Raw genomic sequence first — 16,393 nt, 5'->3', positions numbered from 1 at the left:
TGCTTTCCAGCCTGCTTTCTGGTTTTAGAAACTGCACTGGAAGAGATAAGATCCACATGGCTCTTGTAAGGACGCACAGGCCTCTCCAGGGTGCGTGAGACACGGGAAAAGAATTAGGCTGGAAACATCCAGTCATCACAAATTCACTGAGAAAGTGATTACAATATGGCAAAGGAAGCTTTTCAAGGGGCTGCTGCAGGGCCCTTTGGGGCCAAGATTCAGCGGGATCTGGGACAACTTGACTTCAACTGGATGGTATTTGAATAATCTGCTCCAGAGAGAATGGATATAGCATACATTGTCACATTTAGCACTGAACCTCCTGGGTGGACCATGAATAATGTTTAGCCATGCCCAGGGGTCAGGCCTACACTCACTCCACAACAAGTGGGGAGTTGAAGCGATTATTCAGATAATCCACAGACAGAGCTACCGGCCAGCTCTGCGTCTCTGATTTAGCTCAGAAACAGTAACCCTATTATAGGCTGTTTGCAAAGTGTGGTGAATATTCTTGAATTTATTAAGGCAAGGAGATTACTGAAAAGTCCAGAATGTAAATGGGGCTGTATTCAGGCAGAGTAAAGTGGGAAGTTGGGGGCCTCCCCCACTGGCTGAAATGAACACCTCGCTTTCAGCCAAAATGGAAATAAAAATCTGGGTTTAAATTTTGCAGCTGGGCCAAGTCTCCACATTAACGCTTACTTTGTGCACAGCTGATAATTTCATGTTGGATTTTATTAGGGCCAAAAAACGGAAAATGACAAAATAGCACATTACAAATTTTGATTTACTGTGGTACAGTGGTTAAGAGCTCAGGGTGCTAACCAAAAGGTCAGCAGTTTGAATCCACCAGCTGCTCCTTGGAAACCCCATGGGGCAGTTCTACTCTGTCCCATAGGGTCACTATGAGTCGAAATCAACTCAACGGCAATGGGTTTGGGTTTTTTGGTTTGTTTTTATGGGCAGTCCTACTGTGTTATATATGGTAGCTATGAGTCGGGATCCACTTGATGTTACTCAACAACAACATGAATAGGACAATATTATTTACAGCTGACCCTTAATTAGTACCTTCCCATGGGTTTTTTTAGGAAACCCTGGTGGCATAGTGGTTAAGTGCTACGGGTGCTAACCAAAGGGTCAGCAGTTCGAATCCCCCCGGCGCTCCTTGGAAACTCTATGGGGCAGTTCTACTCTGTCCTATAGGGTCGCTGTGAGTCAGAATTGAGGGCATGGGTTTGGTTTTGGATGGTTTTTTTTTTTTTTTTTTTTCTTTAATGAGTTAGCCAATAGGGAAGGAGTCCTGGTCGTACAATGGTTAAGCGCTCAGCTACTAACTGAAAAGTTGGTGGTTTGAATTCTCCCAGCGGATCTGTGGGAGAAAGACCTGGCAATCTTATCCCATAAAGATTACAGCCTAGGAAACCCTGTGGGGCCGTTCCACTCTGTCACATGGAGTCGCCATGGGTGAAAAATCGACTTGACAGTACCCAACAATAACAATAACAGCCGATGAGGGGGGAGTATTTTTTTTTCTTCAGTTGTTCAAAGTATTAGCTTTGAACAGACTACAGTTTACCTATCTGTAATAAAAATCCGAATACCAGTAGGTTAAATAGCAGTTTATTTTTCTACTCAGTGTGAAATCCGGAGGTAGGCAGTTGCTGGTGTCCATGTGCAAGTTCAAGGATTTTAAGGCTTGACTTTTTGCCTTTTCCCTCATTGTTATTTCAGGTAGCAGGAAGGGAGAGGAGGTAAAAAGCTATCACCTGAGTTTGCACACCCCCGCCCCAACCCTTAAGGAACCTTTTGGGAAGTCCTACCCAATGACTACTGACATTTCATTGGCCGGAACGATATTAACTGGCTGTGACTACTTGCAAAGGATGCTGGGAGATGTAGTTTTACAAGCTGGGTAATGTGCCCCCCCACCCCATTGATATTCTCTTAGTAAGAAAGAAGGGGAAGACTGAATATGGGGTGAACGTCTAATAGACTCTAGCACTTTGAGGAACCTTAATACCTACAAATAAAGTCTAAAATATTTATCTAGCTTTGCAAAAATAACCCTAACTCAATAGTCTATACTTTGTTGTTGTTGTTAGATGCCATCAAGTTGGTTCTGACTCATAGCAACCCTATGTACAACAGAACAAAACACTGCCCAGTCCTGCACCATCCTCACAACCATTGCTATGTTTGAGCCCATTTTTGCAGCCACTGTGTCAATCCATCTCGTTGGGGGTCTCTCTCTTTTTTGCTGACCCCTCGTATGAACAGCTTTTATTTATAACTAATTTACCGCACCAGTTCCCCATCAAGTAGATTCTAATTCATGGTGACCCCGTGTGCGTCCGAGTAGAACTATGCTCCATGGAGTTTTCAGTGGCTGATTTTTTAGAAGTAGATTGCCAGGCTTTTCCTCTGAGGCACCTCTGGGTGGACTAGAACCACCACCCTTTCAGTTAGCAGCAGATGTGCTTAATTGTCTACACCACTCCCACTGCAATAATTAATTACTATGTAGTAAAATAATGATTATGCATATTATTAAAATCTATGTTGAGGCAAAAAAGTTGTGTGTGTATGTGTACACATGCAAGCATGTGTGTGTGTATGTGTGCTCACTCTAGGATGTGAGCAGTATTCTCACAGAATCTTCTTCAGTCCATTTCTCCTGGGGGTTTTAAACGACTTACGTGTGTCTTTGTCCGTTAGCAGCTCAGTCTCTACTAGAATCTGAGCTGAGTAGGATACTCCTGAGAGCTGAATAGAGAGCCTCAGGAGAAGTTTCTTAAACCTGAGCTGCACTGTCTTGAGCAAGTTCAACTTCATTAGCGATTTGAAGACAGATTGATGAAGCCAAAGGGAAGACTTCTCTGAGCAAAGCGTGTCTACCTTGATTTAAGTAGTGAAAACAGCCATCGTGCCCAAGTGGTGACTAGGCTAAGGTCTGAACAGACTTCTCTGTGAGTCAGCCATTATAAGAGGTAGGAGAAAAGGTGAGGGGAAGGGTTGGGAGTTGAGGCTGCGGAGGAGCACAGGGCCAGATTGAGCTGGGTCTTGTGTGAGCGTTACCAAGCTGAGTTTTAGGCTGAGGTTCAAGGGTTGCAAACTCCTTCTGGGCCAGGCAGTAACTTTGGTGGGTTAGGCTGGCCTGAGTAAGGAAATAGGGGAAGTCCTGAGTTCCCAAGGCAAAGATCACTACTTTGTTCCAGCCAATTGATTCCATATGAGACTGCAGACCCCATGGCTGGTAGCTAGTCGGGATTTTCAGAAAAAGCCTGCTCTCTGAATTCTTGCCACTGTGTCAATCCATCTCACTGAGGATTGACCCAGTGGCTGCAACAATGGGCTCAAGCACAGCAAGGATTGTGAGGACGGCGCAGGACAGGGCAGTGTTTCATTCTGTTGTGCGTGGGGTCACTATGAGTCGGAACCAACTCGATGGCACCTAACAACAACAACAACACTGAATTTTTATGTTAACTCTCCTGATTTGGTAATACTGGGTCAGATTTTATAATGCTGGGTCAAGTGCTGATCAAATGGCCACTGCCAGCAATTCTGCTTTGGGGGCATGGTGGCGCTAGTAAGACTCTGGGAGCGGGGACATGGACACTCTCTCCTCCCCCTGCCGCTCTTCTTCTCCCCTCTCTGCCTTGCAGTCATGGAGGCTCTCTCTGGCTGCCATGTTAAGAATGTTCTAGAATGGAGAGGAAGGTCGCACAAAGGTGGGGGCAGGGTATCAATGATGGCACAAAGCCAGTTCAGATGCTCTTGTCACAGTCAGGGCGTGATTTGGTGAAAGTCTGAAATAAGGTGGTGGCCATGAGAATGGAAGGGTGGACTGATTTTGGGAACAATTTCTGAGGCAGAACTGTAGGATGAGTGACTGGTGTGGAAAAGGGGTACACGACACTGGGATTTGTCTGTACAGGATGGATCGTGAGGCCACTGGCAGGAACAGGAATGCCTCAGGAGGAAGAGTTTGTGGAAGGCGGTGATTTTGAGGTAGAACTTACAATGTTCTGGCATCTTGGGGGCTGGGTCTGCCCCCACAGGTGGGTTTTGCAGGCCATGTGGCATTAAAATTCCTTTTCAATTAATTTCGAACTCTTAAACCGTGTATAAATCTGTATTTCCAGCTCCTTTTGAAAAACTTTTTAAAAATGGAAGAGTGTTAGGCATGGATTCCTACAAGGCAAACATCAGCTGGAGCTGAGTATAGGGTTGGGAGCTTAGAGGGGAGGGAAGAGATGTGTGGATGCCTTAGTGTTTATTTGAACCTGCCTGGCTCCCAGGAGCTTCTGGGTCTATGTCCCTTGATGGAGATGGCCATACAAGTCACAGGAATACAGGAGACCACTCGGGAAGAACTAGAAGAGAAGCTAAGAATTCCAGGCAACAACCACACTTCGGGACAGACAGAGGAGACGGCAAAGGGGATTTAGAAAAGATAAACGGGGAGAGAGGAAAAGCAACAGGAAGGAGAAGTGGAGTACGAAATAGAGCTGACATGCCTGCTGCTCAATGCCACCAAGAGTCAAGTGGTAGAGAATTAAAAACCGGCTGTTTGTGTGACTTTGTGCTGTCACTTCGGAGGGCCTGTTAAACAAAGCCTGATGTTGTGGGTGCTGTCGAGTCGATTCTGACTCATGTCAACGCTATGTGACAGAGTAGAACTGCCCCATAGGGTTTTCTTGGCTGTAATCTTTATGGGGGCAGATTGCCAGGTCTTTCTTCTGCAGAACTGCTGGGTGAGTTCAAACTGCCAGCCTTTTGGTTAGCAGCTGAATACTTAACCATTGCCAACAGGGTAGGTAATATAAGGATTAAAAATTGTGTTTTCCAAGTTTTTATGTTAAGAAATGGGAAAATGCTGATAATACCAGGTTTAATTTTTAAAACTACATGCTACAAAACTTTTTATGCAGTCTGAGTCCAATCACAAAAAAACGAGCATATATCCATAAGGAAAAAAACAAGAAGAAGAAAAAAAAACACTAAATTTTAACAGGGTTTCTCTCTTTGTGATGGGAAGATGGGTGATTTTATTTTTCATGCATTTCTGTTGACACAACAATTTTCTATTGAAAACATTATTGCTTTTATAATTCCCCAAAGATTAAAAATGTAGTCTGAAAATCATTTACGAGCCAAGAAAGGGTTCCTGTTTGCCAGGAAATCAGGCAGCCCCCAAGTGCCCTGGGCTTGGACTTTCGGGAGACTTTATTTTTCCTTTTGCCCAAATGTCAAAGGTTAGGCTCCCACACAGTTGAAAAGACCTAGAATGATCAACTTCCCCAATGTAGGGTTACACGTGTCAGCTCCTTCCCACTCCCAGCCCAAGTGACCGCTGTGTGTCCTTGAATGTACAAGACAAAGCACAGACTTCCGAGGGGCTGGAGCTACGCTCCTGCAACCAGAGAGATTTGGCTGCTGCTTCCCTAAGCTGATCCGGAAAGAGTTACGTAATACATGGGGGGAAGAACTCTACTCCTTTTTCTCATGCCAAATCCACTCTGGTTTCCACCAATATGGCAGCCTCCTGATTAAACGTGTAAACTTTGGAAGCAAACAAGCCTGTTGGGAATCCTTGCTCTTCTTCACAGCTCTGTGGTTCCCAGCAACTTCTCTGCACCTCGGTTTTCTCGTCTGCAAAAAGGCATGAGTTTCTCCAACTCATTGGGTTCCTCTCAAGATTACACAGGATAAAGTGCAGAGAGTGGAACTTGTAACAATCTCCGAATCAGTGGTTTTATTCTCAGGTTATCTGATTGCATTTTCTTCTCACCCTACCTTATGGCTATAATTCAGAGAGTGAAATAAGACAGGGCAGTTTGGGAAGAAAGATATTCTTTTTAATCTGCAGATTTTCTTTTGAAAACAAAGCCTCCAGGTTCCAAGTTGATGTCCATTTGGAGTCAACAAACAGATTTGTTGAGCACTGTTGTTGTGTGCCGCTGAGTTGATTCTGGCTCATAGAGACCCTATAGGACAACCTATAGGACAGAGTAGAAATGCCCCGAAGGATTTCCAAGGAGTGACTTGCGGATTCAAACTGCCGACCTTTTGGTTAACAGCCTGGGCTCTTAGCCAAATGAGCCCTGGTGGCACAGTGGTTAAGCGCTCTGCTGCTAACCCAAAAGTCAGTGGTTCTAACCCACCAGCTGCTGCTCCGCGGAAGAAAGATGTGGCAGTCTGCTTTAGTAAAGATTACAGCCTTGGAAACCCTATGGGGCAGTGCTGCTCTGTCCCATAGGGTCTCTATGAGTTGGAATCAACTTGACGGCAACGGGTTTAGGTTACTATCTTCTAGGCAGTGTGCTTATACCCCCTTTGAGGTACATGATCATATTTCACATAATTATATTATCCTATCACGTCTTATTCATATAAGCTCTGTAAACAGCCACTTCTCACTACCTCTTCAGCAAGCACGCTAAGCTGAGCTGCCATCAGCTCTCACCACATGTAAGCAATAGCCTCCTTACTGGCCTCCTCGCTTTCATTCCTTGTCTTCCCAGTGCACTTGGAATCAACCACAGTAGGAGACGAACCAGTCAGTAGCATTATGTGGTGGAAGGCCTGGGGACTTTGAGGGCAGGGAGACCTGGGGCTGAACCCTGCCTTGGACAGTTATCAACTTGTCTACAGTACAAGGCAGCAAGGGGCAAAGCCACTGTTCATGCCCATGGCTGCCTGGCTCCAGAGACCGCACTCTGGACCACTAAGGTGACTATCACCCATCACCTCTTTGAGACATGTGCGTCAACATGAAGCTGCTGGCTCTGTGTTACAAGTATGGGCCTCCCACACAGGTCTTTAAGAGCTATACTTAGATATATAAATATATAATTTGGGGACATTGGCGGTTCTGTGGTAGAATTCTCGCCTTCCGCACAGGAGGCTTGGGTTTGATTCCCAGCCAATGCACCTCGTGTGCAGCCACTCGGTGGAGGCCTGTGTCTTGCTATGATGCTGAACAGATTTCAGCAGAGCTTCCAGACTAAGATGGACTAGGAAGAAAAGCTTAGTGATCTACTTCTGAAAATGAGCCAATGAAACCCCTATGGATCATAATGGCCCAAGCCACAATCGATGACTCGGATGGTGTAGGACCTGGTAACGTTTTGTTCTGTTGTGCATGGGGTCACCGTGAGTCAGTGACTAACTCGACAACAGCCTAAAACAACATGTATATAATTAAAACACATACCCGTACCCATTGCCATTGAATTGATTATGACTCATAGCGCACCTACAGTACAAAGTAGAACTGCCCGTTAGGGTTTCTAAGGAGTGGCTGGTGAATTCAGACTCTGACCTTTTGGTTAGCAGCTGAGCTCTTAACCACTGACCCACCAGGGCTCCAGTTAAATACATAGATTTAATTATTAGCAATATAGAGTTAAATATACAAGTATAAAAATTACAACTTAAAATTGTTGTCATTCACCCATCCAAGTCATCATAAAATTTAGGTGGCGTTGCCTCAGGAGACAGGATATGTGGCTGAAAATATTTTCTCTGCAGGCTTTTAAAAGCCGGTCTTACAGTTAAGACTGCCGAGGTCTGCTGAGGTCTTTCCTTACTTATATTTACCAAGGGTGAGTTTGTTGTTGTTGTTGCCAAGGAGTCCATCAAAATATTCCTATGTTTTACTGACCTGGGTTGGGAGGGTTGTGATTTTAATACTTTTTTTTTTTTTAATCTTTTTTTGTGCTTTAGGTGAAAGTTTACAGCTCAAGTTAGTTTCTCAAACAAAAATTTATACGTGTATAGTTATGTGACCTTAGCTCCCTATAATGTGACATGTCCATTCGATGAGCTTCTGTCCCTTTCTGCCTTCTCATCCTGCCTCTGGATAGGAGCTGCCTGGTTAGTCTCGTGTACCTAATTGAACTAAGAAGCTTACTCTTCACAAGTATTATTTTATGTTTTATAGTCCAGTCTAATCTTTGTCTGAAGAGTTGTCTTTGGGAATGGTTTTAGTCTGGGTTAACAGAGAATCTGGAGGCCATGTCTTCTGGGGTTCCTCTAGTCTCAGCCAGACCATAAAGTCTTATCATTTTACATGAATTTGAGTTCTGCTTCACACTTTTCTCCTGCTCCGTCAGGGACTCTCTGTTGTGTTCCCTGTCAGGGTGTTCATTGGTGGTAGCCGGGCACCATCTAGTTCTTCTGGTCTCAGGCTGATGGACTCTCTGGTTTCTGTAAAACGTGTTTTTTTTTTTAAAAGAGTAAAAAGCTACACTTGGAATGAAAATAGGATCACCATGTGATTTCATCATGTTGGGAAGTTCATTTTATTGCAACCTGAGTTTATGGAAGGAATCTCATTTTGACTTTACCTTTTGGGTTTTCCTTACAAGACAATTTAAAGATTTAACTTGGAATGTTTATCTCCATATTCTACATTGTCTTATGACATCTTACAAAACAGGACAAAAACTATATATGATACTATGCACTGCAGTGTTATCTAAAATTATATGATCTTTAATAATCCCATATACAGCAGTACTACGAAAGGGAAATGGCTTACCCGAGGATTGTACAATGACACAATGAGACTGTCTGTAGTCATAAAACTATGATCATGAAGTTTATGAAAAAACAAAAGGGGGTATGTATACAATATTAAGTACACAAGTGTAGTGCAAAATAGCTTGCATTGACTCAGGTAGTCACGCATTTGGTGAGCATTTTATTGAGTGTCTATTATATAGATTGTGTCAGAGGGATGGGGTTATGATGGCCTGTTTTACCTTCCCGTCAACGTCTTTCTTATATATTATTGTTTCATAATAAAAAAAAATTTAAAAACTTATCCGAAACAGCATAATGATAAAAATCGCAAATGCTTATTTTGTGCTAAACTTATCTCAGGCACTGCTCTGAGCAGCCTGTGCATATTAACTGATTTGTTTTTATGACAATTGTATTAGCAATACCATCACTGTCATTTTCCAGTGAAGAAACTGAGGCATATCAAGATATAACTTTTTATATTTGTTTTTATTATTTTATAATTAATATATAATAGGTTCTTTGAATTAAGGTGTTGGTGAAGAATATTGAATATATCACGAACTGGGTGTGAGAAAGAACAACTCTGTCTTAGAAGAAGTATAGCCAGAATGCTCCTTGGAAGCGAGGATGGTGAGAATTTGTTTCACATACTTTGGACATGTTATCAGAAGGGACCAGTCCCTGGAGAAGGACATCATGCTTGGTAAAGTAGAAGGTCAGGGAAAAAAAGGAAGACCCTCAATGAGATGGATTGACACAGTGGCTGCAACAATGGGCTCAAATGTAGCAATGATTGTGAGGATGGAGCAGGACCAGGCAGTGTTTCGTTCTGTTGTACATAGGGTCACTATTTGTTGGAACTGACTCAACACCACCTCACAACAACAATTATATATTGATGTTTCATATCAAGTTTAATGTCTTAGAGGTAGTTTGTAGGAGAGTTGAGTTACAGAATCCAGGTTCTTAGCTACTATTCCAAACTTATGCCACACACAAAATATATACACTTACGCATGTGGATCTTCTATAGTATTTCCTTGAGACTTAGCCTTTTGAATGAATGCCTCTTCAACGACATTGGAGTGATCCCTGCTTTTCTTATTTGCCGTTCCCCAAACCCTGACTTACAGTCAATACCCAATCGATTGAAGAATAAACCAATCAATTCTGCCCTCATAAAAGAGGCCAGGGATTAGGTGTCGGCTCCTATTTTCTCAGAAGTATCTGTCATCTCTTTGGGACTTTCTACTGTCTTTTATGTGTGTCCACTCTTCCCAATGCAGACAGAGAATGCCAACCCAGCTCTCAAGACAAGGAAACACTCGAACTGAGATAAAAAGCGGAATAAAAAAAAAAAAAAGATAAAAACAGGAAATTATCTCATCCTGGGAATATTCCAGAAACCAAGTTAGAATAATTGCTTCATGTTCAATTGGACACAGGTTCACTCCCACATTGACTCACATATGTAAATATTTATGACTACTGTATGAATGCATCACACACACACACACACACACACACCCCGTCCTTCCAAAATGCTAACTATGCAGCATCCACCAGTGACTCGTGACTCCACAGCACTGAGTTCTTCACCCTCCACCTAGACTCTTCTCTTTCTCTTGCACCCCACATACAACCCAGCTGCAAACACTGTCCACCGATCTTCTAAATCTCTCCGGAATCTGATCTCTGCTCACCACCATGTTGTACCACACCAGTCAAATCCCTGTTTCTTCCATTGGAAGGTTTGGGCAGGATGTGACATGATCTGACTTCTGTTTTCAAAGAACCAGTCTGGCCACCGTGTGGAGAACACTGTGGAAACCCATTCCCTTTTCTGGTTCCATTTCTGCCTGCTTCCCCCCCCCCCCCCGCCCCATAAGTTCCAAAGTAGGTGTTCTCCAAGGATTTGGTTCCTGGCCCTATATTTTACAAAGTCCGTGAGGGGGATCATTAATTCATGGAATCACTAGCTCCAATAGGTTTAGGGACACTGGGTTCAACAACTTTCAGCTGGTTTTTTTTTTTTTTTAACTGCAGGGCATCTTAGAGCCATAGTACTGAGAAATGGTTTTAATTTTACTGGAATTCAGATTTCTGGGGTCCATGGAGTTGGAGTGACCCACCCATGCCATTGCCCATTAAATGTTCTTTTGAACTTTGAGCCTCGAAGAAACTGATCTCCTAAAAGTCTAGATAAACAATGGTCTTGGTAAACTAGTTTGCCTTAGGCACTGGCTCTTTTGGGGAATTATCTATGTGCAGTCAGTTTCCATGAGCAGAAACTCCAAGATCAGACTGGAAGCTGTGTTTTAGGGTAAACTGTTATTATGTAAACAGTATTCTGGCCCCCATTTCCATGGTAATGCTGATAACAAGTATTATAAGAATTTTGGAAGTTCTTCTCATCTTTGGAACATTTTTTTTAGTTGGAATGCTGGCGCCCTGGTGGCGCAGTGGTTAAGAGCTGTTAACCAAAAGGTTGGCAGTTTGAACCCACAAGCCACTCCCTGGAAACCCTATGGGGCAGTTCTACTCTGCCCTATAGGGTTGCCATGAGTTGGAGTCGACTCGACAGCAATGGGCTTTCCATGGGTCAGGAGTCCCAGGTAGGAGTTAACTAGGTCACTGCTCAGGGTCTTACAGGCTGAAATCATGGTGCTGGTAAGGACTGCAATTGAAGTCTGGAGTCCTAAACTCACTGGTGGAATTCAGTTCCTTGTGGTTGTAGAACTGAGCACTCAGCTCTCCAAGGTCACCTGTGGCTCACTGCTATGTGGCCCTCTCCACAACATGGCATGTTGCTTCTCAGGGCCTACAGGAGAGCATTTGCTGTAGCCTCTCAGTCTATTTTAAGGGCTCACCTGATTAGGTCAGGCCCACCCAGGGCAAACTCCCTTTTGATTACCTCAAAGTCAGCTGATTAGGGACCTTAATTACAAAAGTCTCCCACCTTTGCCATATAATGTAACCCAGTCATGGGAATGATACCTCATCATATTCACAGATCCCGCCAACACTCCATGGGAGGGATTATACAGGGTGCGTGTACCAGAGGCTCAGAATCTTAAGGGCCATTGTGGAATTCTGCCTACCACAAAACATGAACCTTTTTTATCCCTCAGAATATCTTATAGGACTGCTGTCCTCAAAAGTACCTAAGAGAAATGAGCTTTATATTCACAAGTCCATCAACCTCATGTCTTAAACTAGAGGGTGCATTTACAGGTGCCTCCAGGGAACAGGCAGGCAAGATAAGCTGAAGGAATTGTGTTGAATTGAGCGTAAGCCATATTTGAGGGGGGCCACGAGTACTCAGTTCCTACATTTTGCTCGTGTTTCCATAACTTCCAATATTTCAGGAGAACTTGGAAATCAAGATTTGGATATGAATTCTTCTGGTATTTAAGTCTTGGAAACAAATTCCAATTTTCACAGCTGTTGTACAGCAACCCTCTCTGCCTTTTCCAAAAAGCATGTCTCCAGGCTGCATCTGAAAATCTTTGCTAGAACCATCCCTCTCCTTTTAAGTCTACCAGCCCCAAATCTTTAACATGGAACTCTTCTTTGGGGTAAAGGCCACTTTTCTGCCTCCGTGCACACATCTTCCTATGGCTCCTCTAAATGTTTTCTGAGCTCAGAACAAAATGTGGAGTGGACCCCAGAAGAGTACGGCAGGCGGGGCCAAAGGAAAGATACGCCGGCAGGCGACAGGATTGCACCTTCTGACGATAAATGGTCCCAGAACCTCAGAGACTGTGATATCCAACGTTAAATTTTACATTTCTCTGTATTGTGTTATACTTCCCTAAAAAAAAAAAAAAAAAACCGCTGAGGTCCAGAGAGGCTAATCAACTCCTCCAAGCTCACAAAGCCAGTAAATGGCAGACTGAGATTCGAATCCATGCCAGTGGGCCCTGCAGCCCACTCTCTTAACCACCAAACTATACTAAAGACCAAAGACTTTAGACTTATTATTATTACAAATCATAGTAAGCAAGACATTTCTAATTTATGCATACCCATTTATAACAAAACAAATCTTTTACTAATCAATTTTTACCTATGTTGCTGATAATGCGTCATGAGTTCTCTCTTCACCTCCTTCTCGTCTCTTCTCTTCCTTCTCATCTCTTCTCTTCCTTCTCGTCTCTTCTCTTTCCTTCCTTTCCCTTTTCTCCCATTCCGTTCCGTTCCATTCCATTCTATTCCATTCCACATGCTGGTTCAGCAGTAATGGGTTCGTCCCCAGTTTCAAATCCAAATCACTTCTAAAGATCTGTGACTTATCTTGAGGGTTATCTACGACTTATCAGGTGCACAGCCCAGTTCTGCCCAGGAAAAGCTTAGAAAGTGAAAACCCAGGGTAGAAGGAGCCACTTCTTTTTGTCTTTCAGGGTTTTAGTAACAAAGCAGCTTTGCATCTCCTCCGTCCAATTAGTCAGAACCCACTCAACAGCAAGGAACAACGCCAGTACCTTCTATTTCCCTAGAACGTGTAACCGACTGGCATTGATGCCAACTGGCAGATTATTTTGTCTCTTTGGGAGCATGTTCAATACCTCTCTCTAAAGTACCAGGCAGAGAAGGTACTCAATGAATGTTTGCTGCATGAGTTTAAAACAGTGTGTCTCTCAGAGTTTTTTCTGCTCTAATTTTTCTATTAAGTCACAGAAGGAAGAAGGCTGTAAAATATCCCTTTGGGATAATATCAACAGCAAAAGAATATACTAGAATGGTCATTTCTTGCCCAATAAGCAGTTTTCCAGAGTTGCTATCTTAGGTTACTTTGGCACTGAGGGATTAAAGAAAAATGCCCCCCCCATTCCAGAATTTCCTGTCCTGTCTTGTGGTTGACTTAAAAATGCTTTCAGCTCCCGCCTCCCTCTTTCTCACCGTCTCTTCTTCATGGTTAAAGAGGTTATAAATCTGTAAAGGAAATGATTAAGCAAATCCAGAGGTCTTGGCCAGGGGACCTGAGTTTTCAAGGCCGTAGTTTTTGAAAGCTGAAGAAATCTGTGTGATGAAGGATTTGCACATGAGTTTTTAGCCTTAGTCAGGGTTCTGCATAACTTCCTGTTTTTGTATTCTCAGAACTGTTCAGCTACTTGTGAAAAACGGGCCTGCAAAGATAGGAAGGGGGTGGGGGCTGCAGAGAGAGGGGGGTGAGCCAAGAGAGGCGGGAAAAGGCTGCCCTTCCCTCAGGACTGGAAGGACAACTGTGAAAGTGGGAAGATGAAAAAATAAAATAAGACAAACGACAGTGAATGAATTAGAGGCTGGGACGGATTCTAGACACTGAAGGTGGGGTGAGAGCGGTAAAGAGAAGACACAAGTTTTAGCAGGAGTTTTAATGGGCTGACAGACACTCAAACAGTGGTTGAATCTCAAAATATGCTGATAGGTCTTAATATTTATTAGGCACCAACTGTATGCCAGGCACAATGCTAGCTGCTTTGCACGGAATATATCATTAAATCCTCATCGGAACTCGTGAGGTCGACGCCATCACCATCTCCGTTTCATGGAGAGGTACCACTGTCATTTCTCAAGGGAGGCCTGAAGAAATTAAGTATCTTGTGTGGCCTTGGACACCTTCTTAAGAGCCCAAGCCCGTCAGAGGTTTTATCTAAGTGGGCATTTCTTATCATCTTTAAAAAAGATTTCAAAGGAAATGAGGACACCTTATAACATCCAGCAAATAGCTCAGGTCACTCAATCAATATTCGTTGAATTGAGTTTGGATTTGAGCCCACCTGCAGCCAAAATACAAATCTGGCTTTGCCACTCTCCAGCTTTAATCTCTTCCAGGGCTCCCCACTGCACTCAGGATAAAGCTTAAACTTACTATGGACTCCTTACTACATGGGCTTGGTGATCTCTAGGCCCCCACCCTCTGTCTCTCCTCCCCACAGTTGCTTTCTCACTCCAGCCCTGCTGATCTACTTGCAATTTCCTCTGTGGCCTCTGGGCCTTTGCACTTGCTGTTCTCCTAGGAACTGCTTTGGCCAGCTCTCCCTCACTCTTTGTGCGTCAGCTCACATGCCACCTCCTCAAATGGTCAGCCTCCATTCCCGGTAGTTTCGGGGCATTCGCTTCCTCTGAGGCCCACAATGCCCTCCATTCACTTGTCTCTGACATTCTGTTATCCTTCCTTTTTGCCTGCTGGCCTCTCCCACGGACAGGAAAGCGTATCTTTAAGAGCATAGGTTCAGGTTCAACTTCGTCTCTGTCATAGCTGCCCTTCGGCAAATTTGCTTTTCCTCTCTGAGCCCGTTTCCTCATCTGTAAAACTGGCCACAAGCAATGTAAGCCATGTGAAGCACAATACCTGGCATGTATATATATATATAAACCAAAACTCACATCTGTTGCCATCAAGTTGATTCCGACTCATAGTGACCCTATAAGAAAGAGTAGAACTGCCCCACAGAGTTTCCAAGGAGCGCCTGGTGGATTCAAACTGCTGACCTTTTGGTTAGCAGCTGTAGCACTTAACCACTACACCACCAATGTTGCCACCTGGCATATAGTAAGATGCAATATTAGCTGTTAATATCTTTGCATCTCCACGCTTGGTCATTGGACCCCTTAGTTGATGCTCATTGAAGTGGTAGCTCTACCTAGACCAGTGGTTCTCACTTTTTTGTTTTTGGATACATCAGAGTCATCCGAAGAGCTTCCATCAAAGTTTTTGATTCAGTAGGTCTGGAGTGGGGTTTAAGAATTTCCATTTCTCATAAGTTCCCAAGTGCTGCTGCTGCTGCTGGTCCTGAGTCCATACTTTTGAGAATCATTGGGCTGGTCTCCAGGGGACGGCGGGTGCCTGATTAGAACGATCAAACACTTGGAGCTAAAACAAGTTCATACTACACCATAAGGCAGCCCACTTCCCAATGGATGTGGTCACAGAATATTTATCCATCCAACCAATATTCATTGAGTTGCTGCCACGCGTGGGCATTTGCTAGACACTGGCGGTAGAGCAGTGGGTGGCACAGACAAGAAGGTCGCTGGTCTTGCCATGCTCACCATCTATGGACCTTCTGTGGAGGGCGGAGCATCATAATTGCACGAGTCTGTCAATCTGGATCCAAAGGGCGTGGTTACTTTGGGGAATAGCTAATCTTAAAAGCACTGACTTTAATAATTGCTTTACTGGCATTGCGTCATGGTAGTTGCCTTCTCAACATCCATTTCACCAAAATGGTAAATCGAAACTGATTATAGTAATCCCATAATCCCCTTGCCTGGAACTGCAGCCGTCACTTGTCCTCAGTCTGAAGACAAAGTACATGGAAAAGGCTCAGAGAACAGAGCCAGGGCTGTGACGTAACACCTGTTAGATGAAATGATCAAGTCTCTTTTTGTTGTTGTTAGCCAATGTGAGTAGGGGTTTTCTGTTACCTGGTGCTAAAATTTCCCTACCACGTCATACCAAAAAACCAAAACCAAACCTGTTGCGGTAGAGTCGATTCTGACTCCTACGGACTCTATAGGATAGAGTGGAGCTTCCCCATGGAGTTTCCAAGGCTGCACCCTTTTGGGAAGCAGACTGACACATCTTCCTCCCTAGGACCTTTGGGTTAGCAGCCAAGTTCTTTAACCCCTGTACCACCAGGACTTCTCAAGTGCTTGCTGTACGCCAGCCACTATACTAAGTGTTTGACGTGCACCATCCCGCTCCTTGCTCACAGCAACTGCACGGAGCAGGTGCTGTTATGAGCCCATTGTCTAGGGAGGGAACTGAGAGGTTAAGCCGTTTGCCCTTCAGCTCAGCGTGGAAAGGGTGAAAGGTAAGCTGCTTGAGGAGCTTGATGGGACCAGTGGGGATGACCTAAATGTTTTG

The sequence above is a fragment of the Elephas maximus genome, chromosome 25 (assembly GCF_024166365.1).
Source record: "Elephas maximus indicus isolate mEleMax1 chromosome 25, mEleMax1 primary haplotype, whole genome shotgun sequence".
In the NCBI taxonomy this organism is placed as follows: Eukaryota; Metazoa; Chordata; class Mammalia; order Proboscidea; family Elephantidae; genus Elephas; species Elephas maximus.
Note: the sequence above shows the minus strand (reverse complement) of the source record.